Here is a 13,251-nt window from a genome sequence, read left to right on the forward strand (position 1 = left end):
CTTCTCAATTTCTCAGTTCCTGAGTCCACATCAAAACACTAGGATAGGAGAGGGCAACCTACTAATGTCACACTAGACACTGTTAAAAATGATTGAGATATATTCCTGTGCGGCAAGTCACCAGGGGCGCCTTGATGAGTGTGAGTAGTATTGCCCTTCATTTGATGTTCTTTTCCTTAATTAGTTCCTAACTTTTAAAGGCATGTAAAATAAGACTAGTAAAAGAACTACTTTCCTTTTGAGAAGGGCATTGAGAGTTTCTTAAACAAGAAAGGGAAGCTAAGATTCATGTTCTCTTTAGGATGCCTAATGTATTTTTACCAACATAATCAGATAAAGAGAGGTAAGGAGGTCTAAACGAAAGGTAGTTCCAGAAATTCTAGGTCAGTTAAACTCACCCTTAATGCAAATATCAGAAGTGCTTCTGACCACTTCCTTCTGCCCAATTGGGTCACATACTTTTTCTCATTCAGAGAAAACCCTAAACTCGGAACATTACATCCTCTGCTCCCACATCCTTGTCTATGACCATTATCCATAGTGATCCCCTAACAGAATTGTCTTTACTGAGAAAATGAGACTTCACAATTCACACCAAAATCTAGTCTTACTGCCTTCCTTTCTATTTCGTATCTCTAGTGGTTCAGAATAAAAACTAGGTAGGGCCTCCTTGGTGTGGTCAATCAAGCCACCAAAATGGTGTTTCTTGATTGAGTATCTTTGAGGACCTGTTTATTTTCTAAAGATGAGTGCTGACTAGTTGATAGAACATTCTATGATGATGGAAACGTTCCATAAATTCCTCACTATACCCATGGTAGCTACTAGCTACCATACTAGTGTTGAACATTTTCATTTATTTATTTATTTATTTACTTACTTACTTACTTATTTATGATAGTCACAGAGAGAGAGAGAGAGAGAGAGGCAGAGACATAGGCAGAGGGAGAAGCAGGCTCCATGCACCGAGAGCCCGATGTGGGATTCGATCCCCGGTCTCCAGGATCGCACCCTGGGCCAAAGGCAGGCGCTAACCCGCTGCGCCACCCAGGGTCCCGTGTTGAACATTTTCTAGAAATGTGACTTTGAGTGACTGTGGAGCTGAATTTTTAATTTTTATTTAAATTTAGTCATATGTGGCCAGCACCTGCCATTTTGAACAGCATAGCCCTAGCTTCAGATTTAACACAGCCAAATCCTATTTCATCAGCAATGAACTCAGACTATTATTCCCTCACCAGAAGAGAACCTTTAGTTCTGAGTACTTTATCTCTGCCCTTATCCACACAGCTTGGCACCACCTAAAGTAACAGTGTGTGTCTTTTTGTTTTAGGTAAGAGACCAGAGGACTGAGTTCCCTGAATCTTTCCAAACTGAAAACTTCAATCTCTAAAAAATTACTGATCTCCATCACTACCCAAAGATAATGAAAACCTCTCCCAGGCCTTGTTTCAAATTAAGATTTTCTGCCTTGGCCATCAGCATGTGTTTTGTTCCTACACTGGACACTCTGCTGCTCATGGTAGCCCCATAAGATGCCATCTCTCTCTCCAGGCACCCTGTCCACAATGTGTGATGAACCACAGGACGGAAAAACAATTATTCCTTACACAGAACTGTGCATCCAGTTTCAGAATCGTCAAAGAATAATGAACCACCAAGACTGCCTCAAAGAGTTATATTTGATGACCAATCTTTTTGACTAAGCGTGTCAACTGGGGATGCCCATTAGCTACACGCACATCCAGGGAACCTGCTTGCACATGGAGAAAGTTTTCAAAATCAACCTGTTAGAATGAAGGATAATCAAAGAGAAAAAAAAAAAACATTAGAGACCATTAGATAATCTTAGTGTCTTATTTACCCATCAGCAAGGGTCCATCATTTGGTCAACCACTCCACTTCTAGGATTACAAAAAGTAACCCTGATTTAGCTTCATAACTCTTGAAGATGTTAAACAAGAAACACCAACAAGAAACACACTCAAGTTCAATAAACTTGGATGATAAGGCATGTTTTCTCATGTCTCCAAAGCTGAAAGAATCCTCCTTACCTTGACATACTTTAAAAACATTGGAATTCAGCCAGTCAGCTCAGCCTTTAATCCCTACAGCAATCCTTCTTGGCTTAACCTCAGTCTCCACTAGCTGATGGATCAACGACACTTTACCTAACAGCTGAGATGAGCCCTTTCATCTTTGAAGACTCCAGTTAACAATAAGAATATTTCTACAAAGGTATGCTGTGTTGAGGTATCGTGTCAACCTTGGGAATTGCTAAAAGGCCCCATTATTACTCCATACCCCAGCAAGGCCTAATCTTGTTCTCTTGTAGCATCTTGTTTCCCTAGTAGGTCCTGCAAAGGGTCAGAAAAGTGGATAGGTTTGACCTGGAGTACAACGGGGATAGTTGGGGGCATATGGTATAGGTCGTATCATCAGATCACCCAGATAGAACTCAAAGCTTCTAAAGACTTCAAAAAGCAGCCGGCATAGTGCCCAAGGCGTGAACATTCTGAGTTTGAATCTCCTCGCTAGATCTTACTGGCTGTGTGAACTTGGTTAAGTAATTTAACTACCATGTGCCTCATTTTCCTTATCTACTAAGTGGGGATAATTAATAATGACCACCCAGGACTGTATGATGATTCACTTACGGTCGTGCTCAGTGTGGAGTAAGCACTACTAAACCATAAAGGAATCCTTCCTTCAAAGGGAGAAAACTGATGATGTGAGAGTTGCAGAGGAAACTTCATTTTCTATGACAGCAAATTATTTAGTCATGAAAACTATTTTCAGACACACTGCAATGGCTCCCATTTGCTCTTTAGATATTTTTACGAAGGTTTTGTTTCCTTTCTTAATTACAAAAGTAATACATGTTCGTGATAAAGTTTTCAAACAGTACAAAAGGCAATTCAGTAAAAGGCAAACATTTTCCTCCCTACATTCCCAGAGATAGCCATGGAACTTCCTTATGTTTCCTTCTAGAGTATTTCTATGCACACATACTTATCTATATCCTCTTCACATGAACAGAAGCAAACTGTTTATAGGTTCTTCAGTTGTCTTTTTAATTCAACAATATACTGTAGACAACAGTTTGTAAAAGTATATGCAGACTTAGCTCATTCTTCATTGCATGGGTCTATCATTGTTTAAACAGTTCTTCATTAACAGAACATTTCTGGCTATTAAAAAATTCTGAGTAACATCTTTGTGTATAGAACTTGGTGTATTTATGAGTGGTATATTTTTTAGATAATTTTTAGCGGTGAGTCAGTGTTACACACTTTATTTAAAAAGATACTACTAATTATTCTTCCATAAAAGTTATGCTAACTTGTTTACAACAACTGTGTATGACTATGCCACACTCATACCCTCGCCAACACTGATTATGTTGGTCTCTTTTTAATCTTTGCTAAAATGGTATCTTTTTTTCCCACTTTCATTTTCTAATTATCTATGATGTTGAACATCTTCCCACATCTACTGGCTATTTTTGTGTCTTTTTTGCCTGCATGTTCTGTCCAAGTCCTTCGTATTTTTTCTATTAGGTTTTCATCATTTTACTGATTTGTAAGCATTCTTTGTATACTTACAAAATTAGCACTGAGTCACATATATATATATATATATATATATATATACATACACACACATATATGTCATATATGCATATATACACACTATAAAATATTCTGTTTGGGTTATATTTTTAAGATGCATGAAGAGTTTCTTAATTATAATTTCTTTGTAGTCACTTTCATTATAACTTCTGGGCCAGAATTTTTTAGATCAATTCAAATTTATTCAGCATGATTTCCACTCCTCACTTAAACATCCTCACTTAAACACACAAAAGTATGTATCAACACGATCCTTCATTTATCTAAAATGCATCCTCTTGCTTATCCTATGCTAAATTACACACACACACCCCTCATACTTCAGAATATTTAGAAATAACTTCCTCCAAAATCAGTTCCACTTTGCACTAGCCAGTAATCATCCTGTTAACATGTGTCAGTATCTTCAGGAAAGGTCTTGGACCAAGAACTGAATGTTCATCTTCAGTGCCATCCCCCAGGGAGTACACCAGAGCTGAGCTAGTGTTGATGGACAACTTCTGCCTGGATCTCCAAACCCTGCCATGATGCCTTGCCTAAGGAATGACTGATATGCTAACAGTAATAATAGTGCTGAAGGGGAGAATGAGGAGGGTAGGTAACATTTATTGATCATTTTCCACCCTTTCTTATATGCATTACCTTGTTTGATCTTCAAAATGAAGGCAGCATAATTCTTATCTCTGTTTTAGAGATGAGGAAACTGATTCTTCAGAAGTTTTGCTTGAAGTCACAGAGTTCATGAGGGTTAGAACTATCGTATGTTTACTTATGACTGACCCAGGAGCTGAGCTCTCAACCATAACAGTCGGTGACATTGTCTAGTGTCTGCAACATCTCCATCACCTGGTTACCCACACTCTGCTTAACCACCTGAAGGCACCAAGATCCACGGTCCTCTACTCAAGAAAGAAAGCTCCTTAGTGGCTAGGAGCTCCTCTGTGGCTAATCAGGTTTTATCTATCCTTAAAACCCCGATGTTTGGCAGGGTCCATGGCACCTTCGAGGCATTTGATAAACGTTTAAGTTTAAAACTGAAGTGCCGCCTTCGGCGTGGGGCCTGATCCTGGAGACCCAGGATGGAGTCACACGTTGGGTTTCCTGAATGGAGCCTGCTTCTCCCTCTGCCTGTGTCTCTGTATCTCTCTCTCTCTCTGTCTTTCATGAATAAATAAATAAAATTAAAAATAAATAAATAAAATAAAATAGGTGTTTAAAGCTACAAACTTCTGGGACACCTGGGTGGCTCAGTGGTTGAGCGTCTGCCTTTGACTCAGGGCATGATCCCAGAGTCTGCGATCGAGTCCCACATCGGGCTCCTTGTGGGAGCCTGCTTCTGCCTATGTCTCTGCCACTCTCTCTCTTATGAATAAATAAAAATCTTAAAAAAAAATAAAGCTACAAACTTCTAGGGCACCTGGGTGATTCAGTGGTTGAGTACCTGCCTTTGTCTCAGGTCATGATCCTGGGGTCCTGGGATCAAGTCCTGTATCAGGCTCCACACATTTCTCCCTCTGCCTATGTCTCTGTGCCTCTCTCTGTATATGTCTCTCATGAATAAATAAATAAAATCTTAAAAAAAAAAAAGCTACAAACTTCCTTGTAAAAAGTACATTAGTAGCACCTAAATATTTTGATATTTTGTGTTTTTATTATTACGTAATTCAAAACACCCTCTAATTTTCCTTGTAATTTGATATTTGGAAGCGTGTTAACTTCCAAATATTTGGGGGTTTTCTAGGTATCTTATTGTTACTGATTCTAATTTAATTCTGTTGTGGTCAGAGAATATATTCTGTGAAATTTAATCTTTTGAATATTATTGAGACATTTTACAGTCCATGATACAGTCTATACTTGTGAACATTACACGTGTGCTTCAGAAGAATATGTACTCTGTATTTACTGGGTATAGCATCAGATCTTGTATATTTTTACTGATTTTCTAATTGTTCTATTAATTATTAAAAGCTTCAACAATAGAAAATAAGTAAATAAATAAAACTGAAGTGGATTATGGAAGGAAATGAATCCCAGAGAGGTTAATGGATTTGCCCAATACCCAACAACTAGATGGCAGAGCAGAGCCTAAAGCACAGGATTGGGATTCCTGGCTCTCTTCCCCCCTGCCCCGCCCTCCCCCCCCCCAATATAATGCTAAGTGACAAACTTACAAGCATGATTAAGGTTGTGATGCAGAAAAGAATGATTCTTCCTCCAGCTACTCAAGTTCTTCCCTTAGGTCTTAGGGATATAAGTGAAAGAAGACTGGGGAAGAGATGTTGGGGATGTGGTGGTGGTGGTGGCATGTGTAGTTGCCCTTGGGGAAAGAATCCCTTCATTTTTAGATCTCTTAGTTATTGGCTTTCTGAAAAATGTAGACTGAAGGGAAATTCCAGGGCCTCAGAGATTTAGGACATTGGCTGGGAGTTGCATTCCATTTCCAGAGGTGAAACCTAGAAAATGCTTCAGGAGACCATTTAAATGAAGAGAGACCTATCCACTGAGTTTGCACTTAGGTAAAAGTGTTAAGAGAAGAGTATAAAGCCAGGTGATAAACTGGATTCTCCAGCGTAACTTACTGTGTTGATTTAGGGAGATTTGTCAGGTAACACCCCCACCCCCACCCCCCAACAAAAAACAAGAGGAACATTTTACAAGAACATCTTGCATAAAGTAGATAATCTAGGCAAGGTAATATAGTGCCTGATACTACGTAAGCATGTAATAAATGTTAGCTAGATCCTGCAACCTCTGCTTGTTAGCAAGTCACTGATCTGTAACTGTTCCCTCTGTGATTCAGTTTCCTCGTCTGTAAAATGAGAGAATATTACCTTCCTCAAAGAGATGAGAATTAAATAGATTAATATATGTAAAGTGTCATTATAATACATACATTTACTTGTGTTTTCTTTAACCTTTCAATATTGTTTCTAAGATTCATTCATGTTGTTACTGCAGCTTTATTTTATTGTGTGTTTAATAGTCCTCTGTTGAGGAGCTCCTGGGTGGCTCAGTCGGTTAAGCACTGGATTCTTGATTTTGGCTCAGGTCATGATCTCACGTTTGTGAGATGGAGCCCTGCTCAGCCTCTACACTCAGCAGGGAGTCTCCTTGAGATTCTCTCCCTCTGCCCTTTCCTCTGCTCTCGAGTCTGTGCACCTGTGCTCTCTCCCCCTCAAATATATAAATCTTAAAATATTCCTCTGGTGAACATACCACTATACAACTATTTATCCATTCTCCTGTCAGTGGATAGGGTTACTTGAAGCTCTGTGCTTTTTGTTTTGTCAATGAAATGTGAGTCTCACTGGATGGAACTGCTGGACCCTCCAGTATTGCCTTATTGGGCTTGACAACATACCCCTCAATATTTCACAAAGCAACTATATCATTTATATGTCCATCCTAAGGATACCCTGTGCAATGTCTGATATTAATTTTTTTCATTTTCGCAAAGTCATTTCATTGTAGTTCTAATTTGCATTTCCCTGACACCTGAGGATGAGCATCTTTTAATATTTCTTGGCCACTGATGTTTTCTCCATTGTGAGGTGTCTATTCATGCTTTCTGCTTGTTTCTTCTAGTCTGCCTTCTGGGGAGTGGTCACAGGAAATCTTTGCTATTCCTGACTTACAAATAATAGACATGAGCCAGCCTGCTAATCCTATCTACTTCTGACGAGGAGAACAAGTAATTAGTATGATGAAATCTGAGGTTCTGAGGCCCTCCAGGGGTATTTTCTCAAAAGTCTCCCTGAAACAGGCAATATCTAGGGGACGGGTAGAAAAGGAGGATGTTTGTTGGATTGTTTTGCTTTGCAGATGTGGGCATGGACTGACATTTATTAATTTGGTTTTGTGATTTTTTTTTTTAGAAACACCAGCAAACAGTTTGGTTATAACAATAGTAAACATTTATTGAGTACTTAGAAGCCAGTACTATTCTAAGCACTTAACATATATTATCTCAATTAAGCTTCATAATAATTTATGATGGCCAGGAGACAGATATTACTATCACTATTTCCCAATTAAGGAAATGGAAGCCTTGAAAAAGTAATGAATTGTTCAAAGTAGAATTACTAAATGATAGAAATAGTCTTCCCCAGCCCATTTTTAACCACTTTCTTAACCACTCAGATAACCACAGGAGTTGGCAGGGAGTATAGCAAAGATGAAGGGAGGCACGGTGGGTGCCCAGAAGCAATTCAAGGTACTGATGTGCCTTTGGGGTCTATGCTGAGCAGGGATGAAATTTGAAGATGGGAGGGCAACTGAAAGAACTGAAGAAAGACCAAGAACAGAAATTTCTAAGAAGTCAGGAGAGTGTCAAACTTGCTGGGACAGTGCTTGCAGAGGTGTGAAGAGTCACTAGAGTCACCCAGAGTCACTAGGTTCTTGGAGTATTTGGGTAAATGTGAAGTTAGGCATTTTGCCACAGGAATGAGTTGTGTTAAACAGGAATGGAATCCTGGTGCTGGAGGAGCTGTGAATCATGGGGATGCGCAGGTTGTCTGAGATTACAGTGGGAGTTTGGCAGTATTTTTGGACCAGGTTTTCCATGAATCCGGGCAAGTGATCTAGAGCTGGTGGATAATGATCATTATGCTTGAGACTCAAAAGGGGGCAGAGGGTGGGAAGCTGTATACAGGTAGGAATAAAATCTTCTGGAACTGGCAGCTAGAACCTAGACTGCCAACAGGACTTTCAAAGCTCTCTTAGCATGTTGAAACGCGGGGCCGGGGCGGGGAGCAGTTTTTGTTTGCCAAGGCTCAAGGGAAGTGATGATGTCTTTGGGGGGATGTCATGTTTCATTTAAGGCAAGAAAGTGAAGGTATGGTTCTCTGAGGATGTTGGGGGCTACAAAGGATGTTGAGTGCTTACAATGAAATTGTGGCTTTTACAGTGGAAAGTTTCAAAGAGGTCAGCAGCTGAAAGAAGCTAGGGGAAAAGAAGCATAGGCAATTTGTAAACAGAATGAATGGTGTAGGTAAGATTTTTTGACCTTGAAGTTACAAAGAAATGCAGGTATGAATTTGACTGAAAACTAACTTCAAGACGGTGGGGGTGTACAGTAGCTGTCTTCTGTTGATTTGGGGGTATAGAACATACCTCTGGTGCTACTAAAAGGGCTGCAGGATGCCCCCTCTGTCCACACCAATTAAATGATCCCGAGTAGGCTATTCATCTTCCTGTGTCCTATTTTATCCATTTCTAAAATAGGGGCAGTAATACCAACCTCTCTGAGTTGTCAGAGAATCATATTAATGTACATTTTGGAAAGTACAGTTTGTTTGAAGACATGGCTTTCAGGAAAGCATTATGGAAAAGCAGAAATGTATGCATTACATTCTGTACACAAATAAAATAATTTATCAGGGAAATAGCTGAAATCAAAATCATTTGATGATCAAAAATCATTATAATGATCAAAAATCATTATAAGAAGGAATTTTTTTTCTTTAGTCATTCTTTCCATTACAAATGATTTAAGTGGAAACTTAAGAACAAAGGTTCAGGACTTTCCTTAAAGTCTTTTAGCAGAGCTCAAACAGCCACAGGTTGGGACTCTGGGCCACATGCCAGTATTTATTCAAAGAGCGTTCTAAGCAAGACAGCATAATAATCAGAAACTGGAAATTTCTCTCCTTTCCCACATACAAGGGCTCTTCCCTCAATCTGTATATTGCAGATACTCATGCAATATATTTAGTACCAGGCAATAGCCATTTTAGCCTGTATTTCCTTGTATACTGTTTTTAAGATAGGAAAAATGTGATCATGCTTTTCTTTTACCTTCAGAAAAATCTAACATTATTGAGACACTATGAAATAGGAAAAAGTTATTTCCATGTACAAAATAAAAGTCACGGGAGGTCTTTGAGTTTATGTTTAGGAAATTTCTATTTAGGATATGGAAGAGTGTCTACTGTGGAGATGATACTTGACAAGATAAATACCCCATCACAAATTCCGCATTTCACTGAAAATTGAAACACTACACTGTATCAGACATATAGGCATAGCAGTTCTATAGCCCACCTCTGCCAGAAATACCAAGAAATTTGCCTGAAAATGTCCTGTATCTTCTGACATCAGGGTTGAACAACTCAAAAATTTGTGGAATGAGATGTTTATGAAACAGAGAATGATTAAAGGAAACGAAGTCCATCTGGAATCCTGAATTAAAAAAAAAAATCTGTGAGGATGTCTTCCTTACGACAAAAGTAACATTATTTTCATTGTTGAAGATGTAAAACATACACGTAAAATTAAGGAAAGACATCAAGCCATCACTTAAATATACGGGTATATATCCTTTCAGCATTTTCTTACAAATCCCTATGAACGTATAACAAACATGGACTCACACTAGACATAACATCGTGTAAGCTACAGAACGTATGTACGCATGCGTCTAAGGACTGTGGTAAAGAGCAGTTTCCCAACAGGCTGCTTGGGGTGGGGTCTCAGCTCTGTCATTGACTAATGGGATGACACTGGGCAGGTTTCTTCATCATTCTGTTGATGGGAAGTCACAGAATCTAGAGCTAGAAGCATCAGAATGCCATCAGCCAAGGTCAAAAGTCTGTAAGAGGTTTGTCATGGGGAGATCAGCAGTCCAATCTGTTGGACGCTTGAGAAGAAATATCAACATTATTATCCTCATTTTATAGATGAAGAAACAGAAAACCTTGACACAGCAAGATAAAGAACTTAGCCCGAATCTTCACAGATGGTGGGCTGTACGTAGAGTTGCGTGACTCCGGAGCATGCTTGGGGCAGGGCTGCTACTAGCGCATATGGTGCCCTTGTGAAATCAGAAAACACTCCATCTCGTGAGTAAAATGCAGTCACGAAACCCAAATGATGTTTTCCCAGGGGAGCTCTGCCTGTGTGCACACAATTGCCCAGGCTGTTGCTTGATCCCACACCCACACTTGAGGCAAGTTCTGAATAGTTTGTGCTGCTTCCCCCACTATTATCAAGGTCAAAGTTGGGCAACGGAAAGCAAGTCTTTGATACGTACCAGGTAAGTGAGGGACCAATCACAGGTGTCACTGGGAATGCCGCCGTCAAGACAGGTGTGACTTGTGCAGGTGCGTGCCAGTACGGAGGTGAATGGTCCCCTGAGTGTGTATGGTCATTATGAACCCGATGTGGGCTTTTGTAGGAGTTAGCTCTGCACTGCTCCAGAACTCTTAGGCCTGTCTGTGATTTCAGAGAAGTTACATTTATCTGCAATGTAAAAATCAACATACTCTTGTTTACCGGGCTCTTGTACGGTGTGCCATCTGAACACCCCTGTGCTGCAACCTTATTCCTAACGACGCTTGTATTCATTCGACAAGCGTTAGGGGTCCACCCACATGCAAAGCACCACACGAGGCACTACAATAGATTCAGAGACACCCATCCTTTTTTAATCAAGGGATGTAATTTCTAGTAAAGAAACTGCACATAAATAGCATAGAATACAGAGTCCTAAGCTCTACAAGAGAAGCACTGAGAAACTGCTATGTGAATTCACAAGACGAAGTATTTATTTGTTTGGTTAATTAAAAAAAAAAAAAAGTCATGAAGGCACTTGAGGAGAGGCCTGAAGGCGGTATCTGGATGCGCAGAAATGGAAACGAAGGTAGTTCGGAAGGACCAGGGGAGGTGAAGGCGTATCACCGCGTGTGGGAAGGGTGGGCACTCGGCCCCCGAGGGCGATGAAGCTCTTGGGAAGGCCCCTGTAGCCGCTGGGCCAACTGCGGAACACGCGAGCAAGTGTCTCCGACACAGGTGTGCAACTACTGAAAACACATACGCATGCTTTCAACTGAAGTATCAGAAATCGCTCAAGCATCGGCCTGAATCCGCAACGGGGGCTGTGACTGCGTCATTTCCTAAAGTCGACGAACACCGAGGACGCTCCCAAGAGCTAGTTCAAGAGATTTTCCAGCGTCAGAAAACAAGGTCTGCATTCAAGAAGAAGGCGGGTGGGTTCCGGGTTTGGACGGGCCTGTGACCGGGTCCGCTTCATCTCCCGCGGCGACCAGAAAGCCAGCCTCGCTCCTTACAACAGCGAGAGGGACCCGCGGCACATCCGGGGGTCGGGACGACGCCGAGCGGGATCAGACCAGCCGCCTGAGCGGAGGCCGCCCTGAACACCAAGGTCACTAACGGGGACGTCGTTGGGGGGTGGGGGGGATGGGGATGATGGGGGTGGGGGTGGGGATAGTGGGGATGATGGGGGTGGGGATGGTGGGGATGATGGGGATGATGGGGATGATGGGGGTGGGAGTGATGATGGTGGGGGAGTCAGGGTGATGGGGGTGGGGATGGAGGGGATGTGGGGGGTGGGGATGGAGGGGGAGTGGGGGTGATGGTGCGGATGATGGGGGTGGGGTGGGGATGATGGTGAGGGGGTGGGTGGGGAGTGGGGGTGGGGATGATGGGAGAGTAGGGAGGATGGGGTGGGGGGATGGGGTGGGGATGATGGTGGGGGGCTGGGTAAGGGGATGATGGGGTGATGGGGGTGGGGATGATGGTGGAGGGGTGGGTAGGGGGATATTGGGGTGATGGGGATGGGGATGATGGGGGTGGGGATGATGGGGGTGGGGTGGGGATGATGGTGGGGGGTGGGTAGGGGAATGATGGGGTGGGGAGGGGGATGATGGGGTGGGGAGGGGGATGATGGGGGTGGGGTGGGATGGTGGGGGGGTACGTAGGGGGATGATGGGGTGGGGAGTGGGGGTGGGGATGATGGGGTGGGGGTGGGGGGATGGGGTGGGGATGATGGTGGGGGGCTGGGTAATGGGATGATGGGGTGATGAGGGTGGGGATGATGGTGGAGGGGTGGGTAGGGGGATATTGGGGTGATGGGGATGATGGGGTGCGGATGATGGGGGTGGGGTGGGGATGATGGTGGGGGGTGGGTAGGGGAATGATGGGGTGGGGAGTGGGGGTGGGGATGATGGTGGGGGGGTATGGGGGGACAGTGGCGGTAGGGATGGTGGGGGTGGCTCCTCAAGGGTTTCCAGGGGCCGGAGAGTCGAGGGGGCCATAGTTGGGTCATGCTGTGGCCGAGGCCCGAAGCGCGAGCCAGGAGTCTCTGGGGCGTCACAGGCCCTGACGCCTCCGCATTTCCCCGGGCGGGCGGAATGGGAGACAAGCCCCCCCCGCCCCGCCCCGCCCCGCGGGTGCCGCCCGCCACCGAGAGCAAACGCACCGGAAGTTCGGCTCGGGGCACCCTGAGCTCAGGCACGAAGCTGTCGTGGCCGAAAAGGGGCACAGGAAACAGCAAACGTAATCTACGCTGGAAAGAAAGCTCTAGAAGTTGTGCTCAGTCCCTTAAGACGAAAGAATTTTTAACTTTTTTCTTTTTTTCTTTTTTTTTTTTTTACAACACAATAGAGTCCGGGGACGCTAACTTGCGGTTTCCGGAGCGGACCTCCTGCACACCCGCCAGGCTCCACTCGGCCGCACCTTCGGGCGCGCTCGTGACGTCACCGCGACCCCCCGCGCTCCGGCGTCGCGAAGGACGCGGTGCGTCTTCACCAAAGAGACGTAAGGGGGCGGGGCGAGTCCCGCGGCGTCCTCGCGCGCCCCCGCGTGGCCGCTGGCTCTG

At 43.3% G+C, this 13,251-nt stretch overlaps 1 long non-coding RNA gene across 1 annotated transcript; it reads right to left on the reverse strand.

Annotated features, from left to right (window-relative positions):
• Nucleotides 1-11,037: 11,037 nt before the first annotated feature.
• Nucleotides 11,038-13,230, reverse strand: LOC140637070 (uncharacterized). The gene is made up of 2 exons (XR_012034307.1): nucleotides 12,853-13,230; nucleotides 11,038-11,599 (listed from the first exon to the last, which is right to left on the reverse strand). It is a non-coding gene; the product is annotated as an uncharacterized lncRNA (long non-coding RNA).
• Between the last annotated feature and the right edge of the window lie 21 nt (nucleotides 13,231-13,251).

Source organism: Canis lupus, chromosome 1 (genome assembly GCF_048164855.1).
Source record: "Canis lupus baileyi chromosome 1, mCanLup2.hap1, whole genome shotgun sequence".
NCBI lineage: Eukaryota > Metazoa > Chordata > Mammalia > Carnivora > Canidae > Canis > Canis lupus.